The sequence below is a fragment of the Engystomops pustulosus genome, chromosome 4, assembly GCF_040894005.1.
Source record: "Engystomops pustulosus chromosome 4, aEngPut4.maternal, whole genome shotgun sequence".
Taxonomy (NCBI): Eukaryota; Metazoa; Chordata; class Amphibia; order Anura; family Leptodactylidae; genus Engystomops; species Engystomops pustulosus.
The window spans coordinates 15,288,010-15,300,019 of NC_092414.1; positions in this window are offsets into that span (position 1 = coordinate 15,288,010).

Here is a 12,010-nt window from a genome sequence, read left to right on the forward strand (position 1 = left end):
AACCTGTGGAAAGTGAACCTTTATTCCAGGTTTGCAGCTCCTTCAAATGCCCTAGGCCAGTGGTGGCGAACCTATGGCACAGGTGCCAGAGGCGGCACTCAGAGCCCTTTCTGTGGGCACCCGGGCCATCGCCCCAGCACACCAGACAGGACTCAAAGAATTTTCCTGCAGTTCCAAGCAACTTAAAATATGCTGCTTTCAGTCATATTTTGATACTTACTTCACTACTTGGGACTGTAGGAAGAGGGAGGGAGATGAGTAGACAGGGCAGAATTATCTTTGGAGGACCTTCTGCTGGCCCCACGGTTCTCTGTGTACAGAGGGACACAGGAAAGAAGCTAAAATGATTAACATTTTCTATCTTTCTACTGTGTTGCTGTCTTCAGGAGGCCAATATGATTGAAAGTTGTTGAACAGGGAGCAATAAGTTACTGCTTTAATTTTTGGTTGGCACCACACGATAAATAAGGGGGGTTTGGGGTTGCAGTTTCGGCACTCGGCCTCTAAGGGGTTCGCCATCACTGCCCTAGGCGATCCAAGAAATAGTAAAAAAAAAGGAAAATTTTTTTATAAAACCCAAGTTAAATTATAAACATGTTACATGTTCCAAAATGTCCGGTCTATCAAAATTTAATGAAAGTTATTCCCAGCGTTGAACCCCATAACGGTGAATAGCGCCCAAATGTCTGAAACTTTTTCGTCGCTTTTCAACATATAAAAGTTTTTTTTTACAAAAAGTGATCAAAAGGTCGTACAGTCCTCAGAATAATATCAATGAAAATATCAGCTCATCCCGCAAAAAACAACACCTTAAGTATGAAACGTTATAAGCGTCAGAAAATGGTGAAATGAATTATATTTTTTTTAATACAGGTTTTAATTTTTAAAATAGTTTTAAAACACAATAAAACCTGTATAAATGTAGAATTCCCAAAATCGTACTCGTCAGCTCCAGGTTGCAGTAGACCCCTGGGCGACAGACCCTCAGTGGGCCCCTTTGCCGTGAAATCACATAGTGGCATTAAAAATTCAGAGACTAAAACAGTCTCCTGTCCTAAAATATTCCCTAGTTTATCATCCCAAACAGCCCCCTCATGGGTATTTTATATACAGCCCCCTCACCTCTTATGGATTCATTAGATACAGCCCCCTCTCCCCCATGGATTCCTTATGTACAGCCTTATGTAGCCCCCCCAGCAGTTCTGGACCCCGACACTTGCCCAGGTATACCTAGTGCTGGCGCTCGCCCTGGGCACTGTGAAAGTCGTAAAAACCAGGGCCACGAGAAAATGGCGTTTTTTCAACGATTTCACCAGATTTGAATTTTTTCCCCCCACTTCCCAGTGCAAGGCGTAAAATAAAAAAAAATATCACTGTGACGTGCAATTTGTTACGAAGAAATAAGCCCTCGTACAGCTCTGTACACGGAAAAATGAATAAAGTTGTAGATTTTTTGAAGAAGGGGAGTGAAAAATGAATTAAAAAAAAGAGCTCCATCATTAAGGGGTTAAATCAGTAGTAGTATATAGGTTTATGTATTCTATATTGAGATACTTTATATTGGGAATCTTCGGGATAGGGAATGTAATAGTTGGGGATATTGTATTCTGGAGGCAGATGGTGGATGGGCCGTTGTCATTGTCTCCTTTATCATGGAGGTCGCGGTGCATTAGGGTCTCAGGATTCCCATTGACCTCTTGTCACCATTACTAATACTATATCTATATGTTAATACTATATATACATATGTTAATTAGTCTAAGTTATACATATTTATGAACTAAAATTAGATCATATTTGGCAGTCAGGTGGTGTCCGGACTAATATGATCCAATAGGACATTGGGAATGTTAATTTGGGAGATACCATTTTAGTCACTGGGGAGGAGACACTGGACACCAACAACAGTCCTGTGTCTCCATTCTATGCAGACTTTCCATTAAAAGCTCTACCGTGTCGTAAGACCATTACTTTGATTTTTGCTTTTTATGATTTTATTCATATTTTTCAATCCAATTTGAATAGAAAATTCCAATTTTTGTTGAAGTTCATTAAATGCTTTTTACCTTTCATCTGGGACGAGGGATCACCTTTGTTATGTTAAACATTGCTCACCGACAAAATTCCTTCAACTCAAATTAAAGGAAATGTAATCCCTTAAAAAGTAAAAAAGCCCTACACATCCTTCTGTTCGAGTTCATCTTGACCCCAGGGGTGGTCTTCCCTAATCTTATCACGCAGGGATCACATTTAAAAAAAAAAAAGACTTATAAAATGCAACCTGGAGTACGGGACAAGATGTCCAGAGCTCTGAGATGCTAATTATTAAAGCTATCTCATATGTTGGAGAGGGAGGTGACGTCAAGCATGGGGTGTGATTAATTAATCCGGAGCACCAGACACCCCTTCCCCAAGCCTCAGGCTTCTTTTAGTCTTTTTTTTTTTTTAAAGGTGCTAAGCTTAGCGAAGACCACCACCGTGATCAAGATGAAGAGGAGAGTAGGTGAGTATGTATAGGCGTTTTTTACTTTTTAGAAGTGGTAGATTTCCTTTAAAGGGAACCAGTCGCAGAAATTGACCTAATAAACCACTACCAATATGTCCCCGAGCAGCTGAATACTTTCCAGATCTTGTTTCTTTCATGACCCTGTGTGATGGCATCATCAAGAAAATCTATTTTAAAGTGAGATGTAAATTTGTTGTATAAAGTCAAGGAGGTGGAGATTTTAACACTGAAGTCAAGCTCTTTCTTCCTCAGAAAGCCCCTTGCTCTGTAATTGATGGTCCTACATCCAGAGACATCACTAACTAGATCTCTTGAAGTCTGATGCATGATGTCATGATCACAGAGGAGGAGGCGTTCAGAGCTTCCCACCTTGACTTCAGTGTTGAACTCTCCGCCTCCTTGACTTTATATAACTAATTTACAGCTCACCTCAAAGTTGATTTTATGGATGATGGAAGCACACAGGAGCATGAAAGAAACTAAAACTGGAATGAGTTACGCTACCTGACAGTATACTAGTAGTGGTTTATTCAGGTTTGTTGTCAAATAATCCTAATTTTTACCTCAGAAGGAGCTGCCCTCACCCTCCCCTCCCCATAGACTTTTACTATATCCAACGCTGTATAGATATGTTATATATTCGCAGGTAGAGCGGTACGGTGTGAGACAAATACCAAGCAGACAAGCTCTGGATCCTGTAGACCATCTGCTCCCACAAAGACAATAAATCGAGTCTGTCAGAAAACTGGCGTTCATCTTGGCATTGAACACGATGTCTCCCAATTCTGAGAAACACGTTGACTCATTATAGACTTATTCTTTGGCTGTTCTTACATTTGCCTTGAACTTTACACAAACATGAGAGAAGCCTGTGGAAATGATCCCCGCATAAATTATAGCTTTATCACATGACATGAAGTGACAACATCTGAGGTAAAACTTATACGATCCTTACATAAGGAGGATATGATAAGCTCCTCTCTCCTCAGTGACCTCCTCAAAATTAGAGAACATACAATTTCCTAGATATCCGGCTCATTGTGTCGTCCTATGTGAATATATCCTAACATAAGTAATATATCAGCATTTTAAGCTTTTTTCATAAACTGTATATATTCTAAAGCACAAAATAAAAATGTAAATGAGATAATTAATTGTAGAAGACACTGATCAAAATTAGAGAACACCTTCCGATACCTGCAAGTTACTTGTGGTAATCTGGCAGCTGGTGCTAATTTCCTTAACTATCTGATAAACCTGATAAAACTGGCACCAAACTTTCCAGTTTTCACTGACTTTGCACAAATGTTGTGACTGAAACCCTCCGACAGCAGGTTGTCCTGATGAAGGCCACAGGGGTGATCCTATGAGCCATGGCAAGAGAAGTTGTTCTTTCCAAGTCTGTGATGTCTAGAATATTTCATCTTTCAAAAATTCATTCAACCCAAGAAGGTCGATCGCCCTCGAAAGACAAATGAAAGAGAGGACAGGATAATGCAGAGAATCTCCATGGGTAATCATTTCAACACTGAAGCAGGAATTGCTCGCCAGTTCAGCCCTGAATCTGTCTTTTCAGTCAGTGCCTCAACATTTAAGAACATATGGACTGAAAGCCAACTCTGTAGTGACCAGAATGAAAAGGCTAGACTCACCTTTGCTGAGGAGCATGTTGTGTGGACGGAGGAGAAGTGTCCACGGTTCATTTTAGTGATGAAAGCAAGTGTAATTTATTTGGATCTGATGGAAAACATTGGGGCTTACTTACAAAGCGTCCCGCGGCCGCATTTTCGGGTTTCCCGACTTTTCAGAAATTGCACCGGGATTGTGTCGCATTTAATTGGATTGTGTCGCAATCAGGTCTGCTTTCATTCGGCACAAATCGGGGGCGGGTCGTCGGACGATACGATGGATTCGGACTAAGCACAGGATCTAACAATTCAATTTATGTCGCAAGCCATGCACTTACATACACCGGGATGAAGATGGTGAACTGACCTGATCGGGGAAGCGACACATGCAGGAAATCGGGCGCACAATCTTCATGAATCGCGGTACATGGGCATTCCGGTGGACATTCAGGATCGGGGATCGTGCAGGGACCGGGTAAGTAAATGTGCCCCATTATGTTCAAAAACAAATTAGGTAAAGACTGAACCCAAAGTGTGTAAAGAAGTCAGTGAAAGGTGGCAGAGGAAGTGTCATGGTTTGGGGAATGTTTTCTGCAGCTGGAGTTGGACCGCTCATACAGTTACATGCCAGAGTGAATTCAATTTTCTATCAGAACCTTTTTCAACAGCACATGGTTCAATTTTCAATGCAGGACAGTGCCCCTTGTCACACAGCAAAATGGTTAAAGCAGTTCCTTGAAACACAAAATTTTGAAACCATGAAATGGACACAGCCCACATATGTGATAATTATCATGATCACATTTTATGCAAAATAAAGGTTTTATGTTGATACTTAATAAATTTGTAAAAAAAACTATTCTAGTGGCATGGTGACCCCATACACAAATCCATCAAATGTTGATCAATGTAGATCATGTTATTTCTGAAAAATTCAAGTGATCATACATTGTTCTCTAATTTTGGTCTCCAGTATATATATGTATTTATGCCCTCCTGAGCAAAACCACTCATCTCAGGGATTAAACAAGATATGTGCCTGCATCAGTGTAGCTACAGCATTCTCAAGGTATGTTTGGTTCATAATGCACAAATGGCAGATTTCCTTTAAACTTTGCAATAATTACCATTAGTATCTCACATTTCAACTGGACCTAAAGAAGGTAAACATGGATATTTAAGGAAATCTACTATCAAAATCCATCATGCCACTTACTCATAGATCCAGGCACCGTGACTTTGGTAATCTTCGTATATTTGTTATCCATGGCCTCCATCGTTTTAAATTATGCTAACGCTTGCGGTCGTTACCAGAGACCCTCCATGCTGTAGCTTCACAGGCTGTTACTCTGTCTCCACCTCCCACTCTTCTCCTTTAGCCGATCCCTCCTCTCTCTTCCTGCTGTAATCTCACTGCAGTTTCAGCACACGGTGGCAGGGGAAAGGGCTGCTGTGCACTGTAACAGCCAGTGAAGCTACAGCATGGAGGGGCTCTGGTAACACCCCTAGGAGCCCTTTAATAGCATAATTTTAAAAGTTGATTTTAGAAGGAAGGAGGCCATTCATAAGAAATGTTATGGTGTCTGGATCTAGGATTATGTGTCCCTGAATTATTATGATGGATTTTAACGGTAGATTTCCTTTAAAAGTTTAGGCTTAAAAAAGCTTAGTATTAAATGTGTTAATAAATTTCTAGATACATTTTTTGGGCACCAAGAGAACTTGACTTGAATTAAATGTGAACCTAACAGAAGGAACCACACAGAAATTAGGATAGAGAGCAGAGACTATACATCAATCCTCCCAACTTTACGCACACACGTGGTGCGGTGACAAAAGTGACATTTTTTAAAACTAAGCCACGCCTCTTGTCCCACCTTAATCCCCTGTTCTTTGTGGGGTCTTCTTTCTTCCATTTTAGGCCCATACATGATTCACCACTGAATTCAATTCTGTCTACCCCTATAGGACATCAAGGGCAAAGACAAACCCCAAAATGGGCCGATTGTGATGTATCTATGAATTTCTATGTGACTCTGTTACCAAGTAATAGCACCATAGACATTCAAAATGGCCGCCGTGACTTCCTTAACCACTCTAATAGACAAGACGAATGTAAATGTAATTTTTCCCGTTGGTGGAGGGTGATGATAGCCAAAAAAAAATGAAATCAAGTGAAGCAGCTCAGATCTGTAACCCGAGAACAAAACCCTGACAACCTCCGCTGACATGTAAAGCAGCCAGACATCCGTCGCTCCCCAGCCTTTTGTTTTCTTATGGTAATCGCATCATCTGCATAATTTAGGTCGGGGCGAGTCACAAGCGCCCCCACGGGAAGGCAAATTCACCTGCGGCCTGCTATTGTTGTTCTGCGTTGCTAGGAGACATTTCTTTCCCGGTTTCCGACCTTGTTTAACCAAGCTCTGACATCTACCACTTAAAGGGACAATACGGTTTCCTGTATTCAATTATTCTCTGTTATCAGCTGGGATGAGAGTTCAAGAATATCCTCATGCTCCTCCTGCCCCCCTTTTATCTCCATATAATACACTGACCAAAAAATATAGGGAAAGCTCAACTGACACATCCTAGATCTGAATTAATGAAATATTCTCATTGAATACTTTGTTCTGTACAAGGTTGAATGTGCTGTCAACAAAATCACAAAAAAATCATCATGGGAAATCACATTTATTAACCAATGGCGTCCTGGATTTGCATTCAAACGCAAAATTAAAGTTGAAAAACACACTACAGGCTTTGATGTAATGTCCTTAAAACTAGACAAAATGAGGCCTCATCAGGAGCATGCTGAGGCATTGTATGGAGGTCATACAGGCACGTGGAGGCCACACACAATACTGAGCCTCATCAGGAGCATGCCGAGGCGTTGTAGGGAGGTCATACAGGCACGTGGAGGCCACACACAATACTGAGCCTCATCAGGAGCATGCCGAGGCGTTGTAGGGAGGTCATACAGGCACAGGGAGGCCACACACAATACTGAGCCTCATCAGGAGCATGCTGCGGGGTTGTAGGAAGGTCATACAGGCACGTGGAGGCCACACACAATACTGAGCCTCATCAGGAGCATGCCGAGGCGTTGTAGGGAGGTCATACAGGCACAGGGAGGCCACACACAATACTGAGCCTCATCAGGAGCATGCTGCGGGGTTGTAGGAAGGTCATACAGGCTATTCTCTATGGCGACGTGGGGGGCCAGAAAAAGGCCTCCTGATGACAGGTTTCCTTTAAATGTTACCTTCGATTATACTACATTGACTGTTGTAGAAGCAATTAATTTCTATTGATCTTTCCTGGCGTATGTATGTTGATCTTTCATTATTTACACTGCCTTTATAAGAAACAAACAAAAAAAAAAAGAAGTGCCTTTTTCACACAGCAGAGGTCCTTGCGTTTGGCAACCAATCTAGTAGTCTCTTGCTCATCTAATTCACCAGCATAATGCCTCTCCAGCGCTCCTGAAAATTAAATCCTTAAAGGGCAACATCATAGCTGATCATTTAGACAACCTTAGGATGTTTACTGTTTTTCAGTTCTACTTAAATAGCTCCAGACTTAGACGAAATGGCAAAGGCAAAGCACTGCGTCCCAATGGGTTTCCCATCCAAATCTATGCACAATACCAAGATCTCTTACCCCCTGCCTTGCTAGAGTAGAGACCTTAAGCCAGTCATGTGAAAATAATTTCCTTCCTCTTTCATTCTATGACACCACAGTGGTGTCACGGCTCACCCGTGCCCCACCGTGTGCCCCCGCTCTGCTCCACAACGACTTACCTGTCCTCGCTCCTGCTTCCAAGTCCTCAGCCGTGCGCATGCATCCCCATGTCCTAGGGCACACATGCGCCGGCTTCACAAGGCTTAAAGGGCCAGCCCGCCATTAATTGGTGCTGGACTTACACACAGAATACTATTCAACCCAGCCTCTCCCCGCACACTTTGCCGGATCTTTGTGCCTCACAACCTTAGGAAAAGCTTGTTTCCCATGACCTCTGCGATTAGTGTGATTTCCCGTTGTGACCCCCGACCTGTTCCCGTTGACGCTCCTCCGTTGCCAGCCCTGTCCAATGTTAACCAGGCAGAAAATAATTAATTAATTAAATATATTGGCCAAATAACGTAGACACAAGCAAATGTAGCTGTATCCACGGAGATCTGATGAGACCTTTGTGTAACTTTATTTTATACCCTTTTTAATGTAGGAGGGCTTATTGGTTTTTGCGTAGGTAACTCAAGACAGGCTAAGTAAAGCATAACTCAAGAAAAGCATAAGAATAACCAATATCCCTTATATCCTTTCACACAGACATAATTTTAGCCAACTCAAGGCTATCGACTGTCCAAGAACCGTAACCACATTACTGTGTCTTGTGCTGTTACTCTGCATAAAGTTCATTCTTACATACAGCGAAGAAGCTGATAAGTTTATTGCCTGAACTAATTCTCTATTAACTAAGTAAAATTAAATACTTTAACACCTTCTTCTCTGCCTCTGACCCTGAACTTTTGCCCTCTGTCTTGACCTCCTGCCTGTCCCCGACCACGAGCCTGCCTTCCGTTTCTCTACCTCGCCTTGGCAGCCACCAAAAGGTTAAAAGTTTATAATATGATTTTAGGAGTGATATATGTCTGTACGACCCACACTCTAGCAGGTCCTTCCCTGGTATCAAGATTACTACCACCTGTCAGGCTCCAGGGGTAGTGGACCCACTCAACCACCGCGAGCGATGACGTAAGTCAACACCTGGGAGCAGAGTCTAAATGACCCCCAATGTATTAGAGACTAATGTAAAAGAACAAACAATAGAAATAGATATGACAGATTATTGATAGAAATGGTAGATAAAAAGAAAATAGATAAGTAGAAAGAATACTGATAATTAGATATATATGAAAAAGATAGAAATAAGATATACAGGCAGTCCCCGGGTTACGTACAAGATAGGGACCGGAGGTTTTATTCTTAAGTTGAATTTGTATGAAACTGTCCAAATTGTATATTTTATAATTGAAATTCTCGACCAATTTTTTTTTTTTGGCCCCAGTGACAATTGGAGTTTAAACATTTTTTGCTGTAATGGGACCAAGAATTATCAATAAAGCTTCATTACAGACACCTTACAGCTGATCATTGCAGTCTGGGACTATAGTAACAGCCAGAGAGGTCACCAGAGGTCAGAGGGGTCTGTCTGTAACCATGGGTTGTCTGTAAGTCAGGTGTCCTTAAGTAGGGGGCCGTCTGTATTTATATATATATATAAAAAAGGAAAGTCCACAGCAGCACAATGTCCAAAGTTCCCCTACAAGGGGGGGTGCAGAGGGCTCAGAGTTCGGGGTGGGATCCCATGTATGGCATGGGCAGTCCACGCTGTCATAGGCCCTCACTCCTAGCAGCCGCTGTGATCTCACTCTGAGACTGCACATGCGCAAAACACTGTTCCCGATCATGCGCAGTCTACAGTGAGAGACACTGGGGCTCATTTACTAAGGGTCCGAACGCCGCACTTTCGTTGAGTTTCCCGAATATTTCCGATTTGCGCCTAATTTCCCCGGGATTTTCGCACGCAATCGGATTGTGTCGCATCGGCGCCGGCTTTCACGCGGCAGAAATCTGGGGGCGTGGCAGTCGGACAACCTGACACATTCTGAAAAATTGCGGAATTTAAAAAAGAATTTGTGTCGCAAGGTCAAGCACTTACATGCACCGGGAAGAAGAAGGTGAACTCCGGCGGACCTCGGCGCAGCAACGACACCTGGTGGATATGGGGCGCACGGACCTTAGTGAATACCGGCAGAACCCAAATCAGCGTCAGACAACGTGCCGCGTGATCGCGACTGGACCGGGTAAGTAAATGTGCCCCACTATTCTTACATTCTGAATATTTATGTTGATATAAACATTGAGACGCCAGGTACCGATCACTTGTTAATGCACCAGCTGATTCACAACTAGGTCATGTGACTCTGTGTTATATAATCGTAATCATGGCTTTCAGCAAATCCTTTTTGTATTATATGTAGCACTTGCACTTTATAGTTTTCATTATTGTATAAATTGTATTTTCTAATAGTTTTTTTTAAAATGAATTTGTGATCATGGCTCACTAAGAGTTAAAGGGGAATATGAACGTCTGACACAAAAACCCATGATGATATAAATAAATGAATACAACAATACTCAATGTCAATGTCTCACAAAATGGAGCTTAAATAGTTTGATTTTATGATTTACAAAATTTATGGCCTCTCTAAAGTAGGTGGAGTTATCACCAAGATGGCCGCCACTGGAAAATACAAGTCCCAAGATCCTTTAGTTCTCAGTAACTCCTCCTACCTCTCAGGCTCTGCTCCCAGTGATGATGTAACAGGTTTTCTTGCTCTGTTACCATAGTAATGATGTTTAACTGCCATCACCACAAGACCGGCCATACTGGATGCACTGCAACCAACCGACTACAGCCAAACATAGTGGTGATCACATGACCTGCCTAGGCTGCTGCAGGACATGTGATGTGAACATGTGACCGGCGGCCATCTTCTGTTCTGCAACGGAGGAAATTAATGGACTGATTAAAGGGCCGGTAGCATTTTAATTCTTCATTACAGTCTATGTCAGGAGCAAAATTTTAAATAACAACTAATTACACACTGGCTTATATTTTAAGTATCCATTTGCATATGAATTATGCTTATTCCTGGAATACTCCTTTAATGATAAGACACTCCCACATTAGCCATTTAAACCTGTTCACTATGGAATGCACATTGCTGGAGAAAGGTGGTAACACATCGAAACGTCGCCAGTTTATATATAGATAGATATATATGAGATAGATAGATAGATAGATATGAGATAGATAGATAGATAGATAGATAGGAGATAGATAGATAGATATGAGATAGATAGATAGATAGATAGGAGATAGATAGATATGAGATAGATAGATAGATAGATAGATAGATAGATAGATAGATAGATAGATAGATATGAGATAGATAGGAGATAGATAGATATGAGATAGATAGATAGATAGATAGATAGATATGAGATAGATAGATAGATATGAGATAGATAGATAGATAGATAGATAGATAGGAGATAGATATGAGATAGATAGATAGATAGATAGATAGATAGATAGATAGATAGATAGATAGATAGGAGATAGATAGATAGATATGAGATAGATAGATAGATATGAGATAGATAGATAGATAGATAGGAGATAGATAGATAGATATGAGATAGATAGATAGATAGATAGATAGGAGATAGATAGATATGAGATAGATAGATAGATAGATAGATAGATATGAGATAGATAGATATGAGATAGATAGGAGATAGATAGATAGATAGATAGATAGATAGATAGATAGATAGGAGATAGATAGATAGATATGAGATAGATAGATAGATATGAGATAGATAGATAGATAGATAGATAGATAGATAGGAGATAGATAGATAGATATGAGATAGATAGATAGATAGATAGATAGATAGATAGATAGATAGGAGATAGATAGATATGAGATAGATAGATAGATAGATAGATAGATAGATATGAGATAGATAGATATGAGATAGATAGGAGATAGATAGATATGAGATAGATAGATAGATAGATATGAGATAGATAGATATGAGATAGATAGATAGATAGATAGATAGATAGATAGATAGATAGATAGATAGATATGAGGTAGATATGAGATAGATAGATATGAGATAGATAGATAGGAGATAGATAGATATGAGATAGATAGATAGATATGAGATAGATATGAGATAGATAGATAGATAGATAGATAGATAGGAGATAGATATGAGATAGATAGATAGATATGCG